The sequence below is a fragment of the Oncorhynchus mykiss genome, chromosome 9 (assembly GCF_013265735.2).
Source record: "Oncorhynchus mykiss isolate Arlee chromosome 9, USDA_OmykA_1.1, whole genome shotgun sequence".
NCBI classification, from domain to species: domain Eukaryota; kingdom Metazoa; phylum Chordata; class Actinopteri; order Salmoniformes; family Salmonidae; genus Oncorhynchus; species Oncorhynchus mykiss.
In genome coordinates, this window is record NC_048573.1 from 25,267,294 (window position 1) to 25,278,408 (window position 11,115).

The following is an 11,115-nucleotide window of genomic DNA, read 5'->3' on the forward strand; positions in this document are numbered from 1 at the left end:
TTCGAAAAGTCAACTTGCGTTTTACATACACCTGTAAATAATAAACACGTAATATCCACCATGATTGCACCGTCGTTTATCTCCAGTTGGTCCTCATTACAGAACGTAACTCCTGCAAGTCTCGCCGTCTCCAAGTTGGTGGAGCGCTGTCCAGAGTGCTGAAGTGAGGAGACGCGGGCGCGCCTTTCGAACCGCAGACCATTTCGTTAGTCAAACTTGTGGATTGTTCTACTCTCACAACAGATCACACACGTATTTGGAACAGCATTCACTGGTATGTGTAATTTAGCGTTTGGGTCCCACATGGGCTGATGTTTCGTATCTCCTCTCCCTCCTTCGACTACCTCCACAAGAACACAGTGGGACCGCTACGCGCCGCATTGTCTTGTAAACAGAACATGCGTACTAGAGAAACAAAGTGACTGTTAGGGGAGCCTACCCTGTCTAGCGCAGTCGTTTGAATAATAAAAATAAGCTATCACATTAAGCTAAAGAGAATGTCATCCATATAGTTTTATAATATGGGGAAGTTTCCCCCATTGGGTCATTGATACGTTTTGTAATTTACTAATGTGTTTGCGAAGTGATACACATTAGACTACAGATGGCAAAATTATGTTTCATAATGAACGAATATATACACCTTTACTGCGTCCTCATTTAATGATTAACTTTCCCAAATCGATAGTGGCTCAGCGACACCGCGCAGTGATAGGCCTGCTTGACAGATATCCAATAATTATGCGCGTCTCCCGTAGTCGAACCGCACCAGTGGCACTTTGGAGAGGCATGCAGGGAAACAGGCAAATATATCCGTTTCCCTGACATGAATTATTCACAAACCCTGAACAATTGTGTACGATTGTTAGAACTGAAATCTGTCTCAACTGTTTTGTAGTAAAATATGAATGTGACCAATTATGAATGCAAGAGAAGGTAGACATACAGTGCCTTGCGAAAGTATTCGGCCCCCTTGAACTTTGCGACCTTTTGCCACATTTCAGGCTTCAAACATAAATATATAAAACTGTATTTTTTTGTGAAGAATCAACAACAAGTGGGACACAATCATGAAGTGGAACGACATTTATTGGATATTTCAAACTTTTTTAACAAATCAAAAACTGAAAAATTGGGCGTGCAAAATTATTCAGCCCCCTTAAGTTAATACTTTGTAGCGCCACCTTTTGCTGCGATTACAGCTGTAAGTCGCTTGGGGTATGTCTCTATCAGTTTTGCACATCGAGAGACTGACATTTTTTCCCATTCCTCCTTGCAAAACAGCTCGAGCTCAGTGAGGTTGGATGGAGAGCATTTGTGAACAGCAGTTTTCAGTTCTTTCCACAGATTCTCGATTGGATTCAGGTCTGGACTTTGACTTGGCCATTCTAACACCTGGATATGTTTATTTTTGAACCATTCCATTGTAGATTTTGCTTTATGTTTTGGATCATTGTCTTGTTGGAAGACAAATCTCCGTCCCAGTCTCAGGTCTTTTGCAGACTCCATCAGGTTTTCTTCCAGAATGGTCCTGTATTTGGCTCTATCCATCTTCCCATCAATTTTAACCATCTTCCCTGTCCCTGCTGAAGAAAAGCAGGCCCAAACCATGATGCTGCCACCACCATGTTTGACAGTGGGGATGGTGTGTTCAGCTGTGTTGCTTTTACGCCAAACATAACGTTTTGCATTGTTGCCAAAAATTTCAATTTTGGTTTCATCTGACCAGAGCACCTTCTTCCACATGTTTGGTGTGTCTCCCAGGTGGCTTGTGGCAAACTTTAAACGACACTTTTTATGGATATCTTTAAGAAATGGCTTTCTTCTTGCCACTCTTCCATAAAGGCCAGATTTGTGCAATATACGACTGATTGTTGTCCTATGGACAGAGTCTCCCACCTCAGCTGTAGATCTCTGCAGTTCATCCAGAGTGATCATGGGCCTCTTGGCTGCATCTCTGATCAGTCTTCTCCTTGTATGAGCTGAAAGTTTAGAGGGACGGCCAGGTCTTGGTAGATTTGCAGTGGTCTGATACTCCTTCCATTTCAATATTATCGTTTGCACAGTGCTCCTTGGGATGTTTAAAGCTTGGGAAATCTTTTTGTATCCAAATCTGGCTTTAAACTTCTTCACAACAGTATCTCGGACCTGCCTGGTGTGTTCCTTGTTCTTCATGATGCTCTCTGCGCTTTTAACGGACCTCTGGGACTATCACAGTGCAGGTGCATTTATACAGAGACTTGATTACACACAGGTGGATTGTATTTATCATCATTAGTCATTTAGGTCAACATTGGATCATTCAGAGATCCTCACTGAACTTCTGGAGAGAGTTTGCTGCACTGAAAGTAAAGGGGCTGAATCATTTTGCACGGCCAATTTTTCAGTTTTTGATTTGTTAAAAAAGTTTGAAATATCCAATAAATATCGTTCCACTTCATGATTGTGTCCCACTTGTTGTTGATTCTTCACAAAAAAATGCAGTTTTATATCTTTATGTTTGAAGCCTGAAATGTGGCAAAAGGTCGCAAAGTTCAAGGGGGCCGAATACTTTCGCAAGGCACTGTACCTGTATTGCTGAAATCCATGCAGCCCCAATAGTTTAGATTCTTTCATTATAATATTGGTGTAATATTTGACTGGATATCATCATGTCAAAGAAAGACACACTGGAAAATGATGTGTTTGCATATTCATGAGGCAATAACTCTTACCTCATTTGGTGGAAAAGTACTGTACATCCCTACAGCCTACTAGCATAATTTACATGCCAGAGATTAACTCATCACTGATGCTAATGCAGTAAATGTCCTGTATCTGAAAAGAACCATCATCAGAGCAACTATAACTGTCATCACCGGCCTCAATTATGCAAATTAGTATTTTGTCAAACATAAAGTGAAAATATAACAGTTCTAATATATTAGAACTCCAAAGCCCAGAATAGCAGCCTTGTAATGGACAAAGACTAATATGCGTCATCGGTCAATGGGGGTAAATAAATGTCAGATAGTCTCTTATAGCTAGTCCAATTGATTCCTCATACATTTCTCATTTTTTTATTATTCCACAAGGAGCAATAAAATCCAGCCCCCACAGAGTCCATCTGGCTCTTATAATCACAATCACTAATATGGTAAGTCTACTGTTAAAATACAGAATAAATGACAGTATGCAAGACCATATGTACCACCTGTACTGTCTCTATTGTATGAATAACTCTTCCAAGTAAAAGCAGTGCTACACAATCAATCAAATGTATTTTACAAAGCACTTTTTACATAAGCATGTGTCACAAAGTGTTATACAGAAACCCAGCCTAAAACGCCAAATAGCCAGCAGTGCAGATGCAGAAGCCTAGAGGGAAACCAGGCTCCGAAGGGTGGCCAGGCCTCTTCTGGCTGTTACGGGTGGAGATAATAAGAGTACAAGGTAAGATTGTTCTTTATGATGTTCAAATAATAACCACAGTGGTTATAGAAGGTGCAACAGTTCAATACCAAAGGAGTAAATGGTTACTGTAATGTAGGCCATGAAAACTAATCTCCAGCTCTAAGCAAGTAAATCAGTGAATATAACCCACATTTGCAGTACTAAATCAATATGCTAGTTACTGCAGACTAGTATTATAACTAATCAACAGCCCTGATGAAGGTAAGGCACTTTATGAGTCCCCCTCCCCCTGTTTTTTGAGGAAAACAGCTAACTTCCTACTATTCTACCCATTTTGACATGGAGCAAAGAGAAACATGTGCAGTTTTATAGCTAATCTCATGCTATTCTACACATTTTGCCATGAGTCAGAAAGAAAATGTTGCTGTTGTAAAGCTAATTTCCTGTCATTCAAAAAATGTTTGATATTCTTATGAAGTGTTCATAATAATGCTATTTTGGGAGGCGGGCGGGGGAGGGCAACCCACCACCAAAATAAATAAAAAATGATCTGGTCAATGGCCCCCTACCCAGCTGGGGCCCCTGGGCTATACAGCCTTGGTTAGCCCATGCATTGTGTGTGTGTGTGTGTGTGTGTGTGTGTGTGTGTGTGTGTGTGTGTGTGTGTGTGTGTGTTTGTGTGTGTGAGTCAGAGATTAAGGGAGGTGAAGTGAGGCAGCGTGCAATGTCAGCTCCCTACAAATGACTGATCAAATGGCTGTGAGGGGGCTAGCTATAACTGAGCTCCTGGGAGGGAAATGGATGGCTATTTATAGCTATGATTGGGTGTCACATCCAATATAACTCTCCCAGCTCCCGCTGCATTAACAAACCTCAGGTGGGCACTGGTGTGAAGTGCAGTATTGGGCACCAAATAAGATAAGGTTCTTGGAGGGTTTGCTTTGTTGGAGTTGTTAGCCGTGCTATTTAAAGACAACAGGTCTGGATTAATAACGGCTCTAAGTTTACACTTACTGTGACCTAGTTAAAGGCAGGCTTTGCAATTTGATTGATGATAATCTTTCTTTGTTGGCACAAGATCTATGAGGACTTACTGAAGATTGGAAGTGCATAAATACATAAAATACGGTATAGTCTGACAGGTTAGTCAAATGGGGATTACACACTTGACATCACGTCATTTACAACAGTGGATGTGTACTGTCCCCTGAGCAATGATTCACACAATTGGCACCAACTGACAATGGATCACAGAGATGAAGAGGTGTCTGTCAGACAAGGAATGCGTTTACTTTGCACTTCTATATTGCTTTGCAAAAGTGCATCGCAGTGCTCAGTTTGAGGCTATGTTCTTCGGCGCTTATGTAACCATGGTTGAGCTTCACGCAAACCAACAGTCCTCACCTTAGGATAGCAACTAAGACGATCAAGAGAAGTGATGTTATTCCCCTCATATTCCCCCATGGCTGACAATGTACCTGGGATGTCTGTTAGTGTGTACCCATACGGTAGCAACCTTAAAATAGCAGCCTGCTGTGAAGTGCATGGAAGTACATAGCATAGGTGAGGGAAAAGGGCTCTTGGATGGTCACAGGTTGAGGAAGTCACCCACAGAATGGCAGGTTTCTGAGAATCAGCAGTGGTCACAAGGACTGTGGCGGTCCCGAAATGTCATCAGCCGGTGATTGTCAAGCAATTAACTGTCGGTCTCATGGTAATTGACGTTAATTAAAATAAGCACATTTAGGATCTCCTGGCTTTCACTCATAGACTACAAGCTACTGATGCAGACCTTTGGAACATCTACATTTCAAGAAGTCTTATAAATCCATATAATATAGCCTACACCTTTACAGGAAATCCATTATTTATTTTAGACAGGTCTAAAGAAGCATGATATGAAGAAAATGTCATCTATTTCAGAAGAACAGAATAGCATACTCTGCCAAATGACTGTGGGCTACACTAGTTAATTTAGCAGACAAGATTTGCTTAGAATTCCGTGGCATTATTTTATACTATTTTATAGTATGAAGAATACAATTGAACAAAGCTGAATAAAATAGAAAGGATATTTTCTGCAAGCAATTTGAGGGAGTGTGCACATGCAGCTATTCCACGTTGAGAGGTTAACAAAGAAATAGGTCATTTAGAATTATTCATGTAAATTGAGTTGTTCTACAAAGGTTGGGCTACATGTTTAGATAATAGAGGCCATCACTCTGTTTTCTCGTTTAATTGCATAGTTTATAGAAATGGTGCGCAACATGAGCTCATGGGCTCTCGTGTAGTGTTTGATTTTAATGACATCTGCATTGATGTCAGAGTGATTAGTTGGGCAATAGAGTGCTGAATACCAGGCAGTTGGCAAGTTTGGTAGGCTACTAATGACCATCAGCAGCATCAGAGCTTGGAGAAGCCTAATTACCGTGACTAAAGCCTTCATGACCGCAACAGCCCTAGTGGTCACCAACCTTTTCTGAGTCAAGATCACTTTCTGAGTCAAAATGCAAACCAAGATCTACCACTCCGATTTTTTTTAAACATGACTTAAACGTTAACCTATGCAACATCAACCAATTAAAAACAGTTATGTTGCAATGAGGTATGTGCAGTAGGCTACAGGCCCAATACATTATCATTGCATATTGCTATGCTTCAATTGCCCTGTTAATGTTGTTCTTCTCAGACCATTTTAAGATTATATTTGAAAAAATGAGGTATATGATCACACTGGTAAATTTGTTGTATTACTTGTGAGGCACAGCTGACTGAGCATAATAATATATATATATATTTTACTGGACTGGTGGCCTGCATCTGATGGTCAGTCTGAGGGGAGAGAGGGATCAACGGTGAGGCTCCCGACTCACTGTCCCTTCTCTCTCCCTCCCTTGGCTGAGAAAAGGGGATACAGTCTTCCAGCTGATGGCGAAACTGAAGTTGCACTGCATTAATTCCTCAAGCACTAATTCATGCTGTTACTCCTATGATCCGATAAAGTGAAATATACCTAGATGTTAAAAAAGACACATGCTGCTAATGATAACAACGCAAACTTATCAGAAACACTTTGCTATATGCTACTCCTTCAATGCAGCTGCAGTGCTGGTTGTAGCGTAAGTGGAAGTAGGGAGAATGCACATTCTATGGCTTATACACCCATGTGTTCTGGAGCAACAGTGAGTAAAGTTTATTCCAAGAAAAGCGGATTATTTATACAGATAGATGCAAATTCCAAGTGCAGTCGGCATGAGCATTCCCTTGCAGCAAAGTTAACGTTTTTGTTCCTGTTGGAAAAGCTACATGCCTAAACCATGTCTGGTCCAGCGACAGTGGGAAAATAGCACAGTTTATACATTATGAAAACGTTTGGAAAAAACATTATAAAACAGTTAGTTAGAAGTAATTGATTCCAATAGAGACCTAAGAGTCAGAGGTCACCCCATGACTTATTCAGTCGGTTTGATGATGTAGAGATGGTTACTTAGGGCTAGGAACATAAGGTTATAAGGTCATTTAATCCTTAAGACTGTCAATCTTTCCTCACCCTCAAGGAACAGTACACCGTCAAGTATAGATCAATGTCTAATCTCTGAGGTTAGAAATATTTTGAAAGTAGGCCTATAGTTCTGAAAATAATGATTATACTTCACTTAATTCTTATGTAATTATGTCACTTAGTTCTTCGTCATTGGCAGAGTCAGACGTAAAAGACAGCTCTGTACTATGACATTAGGTCATACATTGTCATTTTTTTAACATACAGTCAACATCCTAAGGCACAGGTTTGACAATGCCATTCGAACCTGAATGGGAAGTAATTTGAAAAGTAACCCAATGGGGGTGCAGCGATAGAGCTGGGCTAGGCCAGGGACATACAGTGTATTTATACAAAATATATATTTATTTATGATCTAGATATATGGCACTGGCTAGGCTGATGTTGATTGTCTGCTTTGTGTAGTGTTTACAGTTAATAGCAGTCAGGGACAGGTCTGCACAGCATACTGCACAACATACCTGAAACCCCAGACACTAGAACACTAAACGCATTACATTCTCAGGTCTAGCATACTAATTTGACGCTTGCCAGCAACCAAGTTTACAAGAAATGTTACTTTCAAAACATAGAAATATTATGGAATAAAACGCAGCATCATATGACACAAAATGCATCATTCGGATTGATGATTTCTGTATTTTGAATGTTACATATCTTGAAAACATGTTGTGACTATATCAACAACGGACTTATGAAACAAATACCAAAATATTGTTTTTAGGTGGAGTTTTCCTTTAATTGCCTATAGATAGATATGTGTGGCACCTTCTTTAACCTTTGTTTATTGGTCAGCCAGCCAGCCCCATATACTACCCACCATTGCGACCTGTACGCTCTCATTGGCTGGCCCTCGCTTCATACTCGTCGCCAAACCCACTGGCTCCATGTCATCTACAAGACTCTGCTAGGTAAAGTCCATCACCCACCTGTAGCACGCGCTCCAGCAGGTATATCTCTCTGGTCACCCCCAGAACCAATTCTTTCTTTGGCCGCCTCTCCTTCCAGTTCTCTGCTGCCAATGACTGGAACTCCCTCACTAGCTTTAAGCATCAGCTGTCAGAGCAGCTCACAGATTACTGCGCCTGTACATAGCCTACATATAATTTAGCCCAAACAACTACCTCTTTCCCTACTGTATTTATTGTATTTTATTTATTTATTTAGCTCCTTTGCACCCCATTATTTTTATTTCTACTTTGCACATTCTTCCACTGCAAATCTACCATTCCAGTGTTTTACTTGCTATATTGTATTTACTTTGCCACCATGGCCTTTTTTTTGCCTTTACCTCCCTTATCTCCCCTCATTTGCTCACATCGTATATAGACTTGTTTCTACTGTATTATTGACTGTATGTTTGTTTTACTCCATGTGTAACTCTGTGTCATTGTATGTGTCGAACTGCTTTGCTTTATCTTGGCCAGGTCGCAATTGTAAATGAGAACTTGTTCTCATCTTGCCTACCTGGTTAAATAAAGGTTAAATAAAATAAATAAATAAAAAAGTTGACTGTGAAAAAGTCAACAGGTTGTTGTTCTTAATAGCTACCATAAAAACAATGAGATCCTTGATTTCTATATTTGAAGGGGAACTCCACTCCAAAATTAGATTTTGACATGGGCCAAATTCAACAGGGAACAACATTGCGGAACATTCAGATAGATATTTTTGTCACGGTCGTCCTCCTCTTCATCTGAAGAGGAGAGGCAAGAAGGATCAGAGGACCAAAACGCGGCGTGGTATGTGTTCATAGTGAATCTTTAATAAAGAAAGTACTGAACACTGCATACAAAACAATAAACAAATAACGACCGTGAAGCTATAAATGAGACCTGTGCTGACACAAGCCACTAACATAGACAATCACCCACAAACAAACAGTGCAACCCAGGCTACCTAAGTATGATTCTCAATCAGAGACAACTAATGACACCTGCCTCTGATTGAGAACCATACTAGGCCGAAAACATAGAAATGCCCCAAAACATAGAAAATCAAACATAGACTGCCCACCCAACTCACGCCCTGACCATACTAAATAAATACAAAACAAAGCAAATAAAGGTCAGAACGTGACAATTTTGTAGAACAGTATTTCCGCTCTGACATGGGGAGTAAGGAATCATGTCAACTGTGACTCTGCTTCTCACTTTTAATAGTTGTAATAATAGGAACTTTTTTGACAGTATTCCAGCGCACTAAGTGTCTACACTTATTGTCATACTTGAGTAAAGGTAAAGATACCTTAATAGAAAAGGACTCAAGTATATGTAAAAGTCACCCAGTAAAATTCTACTTGAGCAAAAGTCTACAAGTGTTTGGTTTAAAACATACTTAAGTATCAAAAGTAAATGTAATTGCTAAAATATACTTAAGTATCAAAAGTAAAAGTAGAATTTCAAATTCCTTATATTACGCAAACCAGATGGCACCATTTTCTTGTTTTCTACATTTACGGACAGCCAGGGGCACACTCCTACATGCAGACACACTCCTACATGCAGACACACTCCTACATGCAGACATAGGGATGACCAGGGATGTTCTGTTGATAAGTGTGTGAATTGGACCATTTTCCTGTCCTGCTAAGCATTCAAAATGTAACAAGTACTTTTGGGTGTCAGGGAAAATGTATGGAGTAAAATGTACAATATTTTCATAAGGAATGTAGTGAAGTAAAAGTACAAGTTGTCAAAAATATAAATAGTAAAGTACAGATATTTGTACTTATGTATTTTACACCACTGCCTACACTTGACACTTACATGTGATTTCTGCTATCAGAATATGAAAATCGTATTGAAAAGATGTGTTTGTGGTCTGATTGTCTTCAGATCTGGCTGACCGCTTCAGGAGGTGGTCAGGGATGCATTGTGTTTGGACACAATCAGGCTACCGATAGCACATACAGTGGGCGACGCCATCAGCACTCCTCCCACAAGTCTCCAGAAAACTGTTTTGGGACCGAGAGGCACCTTTTCATTATAAAGTTAGAGGAAATATGTTCCTAGCGTGTGAGGAACGTGCTTACTGGCCTCATAAATGCTAGCCAGCTAGCTAATATTTCAAAAAACGCTTTTTGGTTTGGCTAGAGTTATGCTAACCCGTTTGCAATCCCTTTAGCGTTGCTTGCTAGCTACTGTAGCTACAGAAGTTGGGTAGTTAGCTCCAGTAGTTAGCTACTGACATCAGGTGTCGTTGTGTTATTATCTATTTAGCTTATTCCACCGTTTGTAGAATGCATACTGGCATTTGAATATAGTGCAGGAAAAGGGAATCCGGACACATTGTGGATACGGTAGACATATTTAAATGTAGGTGTAGACGTGTGCTCCAGAGTGGCACTGCATCTCAGTGCTAGAGGTTCGATAACCGGCTGTGATTGGGAGTCCCATAGGGCGGTGCACAATTGGCCCAGTGTTGTTAGGGGTAAGCTGTCATTGTAAATAAGAATTTGTTCTCAACTGACTTGCCTGGTTAAATAAATAAAATGATGCATTTGTAATTCCATGAGCAGAACACTAAAGCTGCATGAGCTGTCTAGACATGGCCTGAGTGTGTGTTGCAAGCTTAAAGTCCAATAACCTTGCCAATGTCTAAACATTCCACATATGCCCTAATGTTACAATACTTCCCTAGTTTAAACTGTACCATCAATAGCCTCTAAGAAGGTGTGTTTCTCTATAATAACCAAATTCCTTTTTGCGAGTTAGACTTGCTTACCCACCCCCATACAGTAGGAGTAGGTGAAATGGTCTGGCCCACTTCACATGACTACAGCCTGACTCAACCCCTTGCTGATGAAATGTTTCGGTTGCTCGACCACAGGTGGCCAGAGCTCTGTCAAACCTTTGCTTTGTTCACCAGGCCACCCTCTTTTATGTGGAGACCAAACAGTGTGGACAGAGAGCAAGCAGGTAGAGAGGTGGGCAGGATGCATAAATAATGCCTTTTCAGTTGGATGAATAGAATGAATCCCTTCGACCCGGCCATAACACAGTGTGGTCCCTTTTGAAAGGGCTCCTTTCTTCGTTTATTGATGACCCGGTTTCTCTACAGTATTCGGTTATCTATCGTTCTATCCATGTGTTTTTTCATTTTCTTCCAACGATATCAGCGGTAGTACATAGCGCGTGTACGCATTACCCTACTCTCTG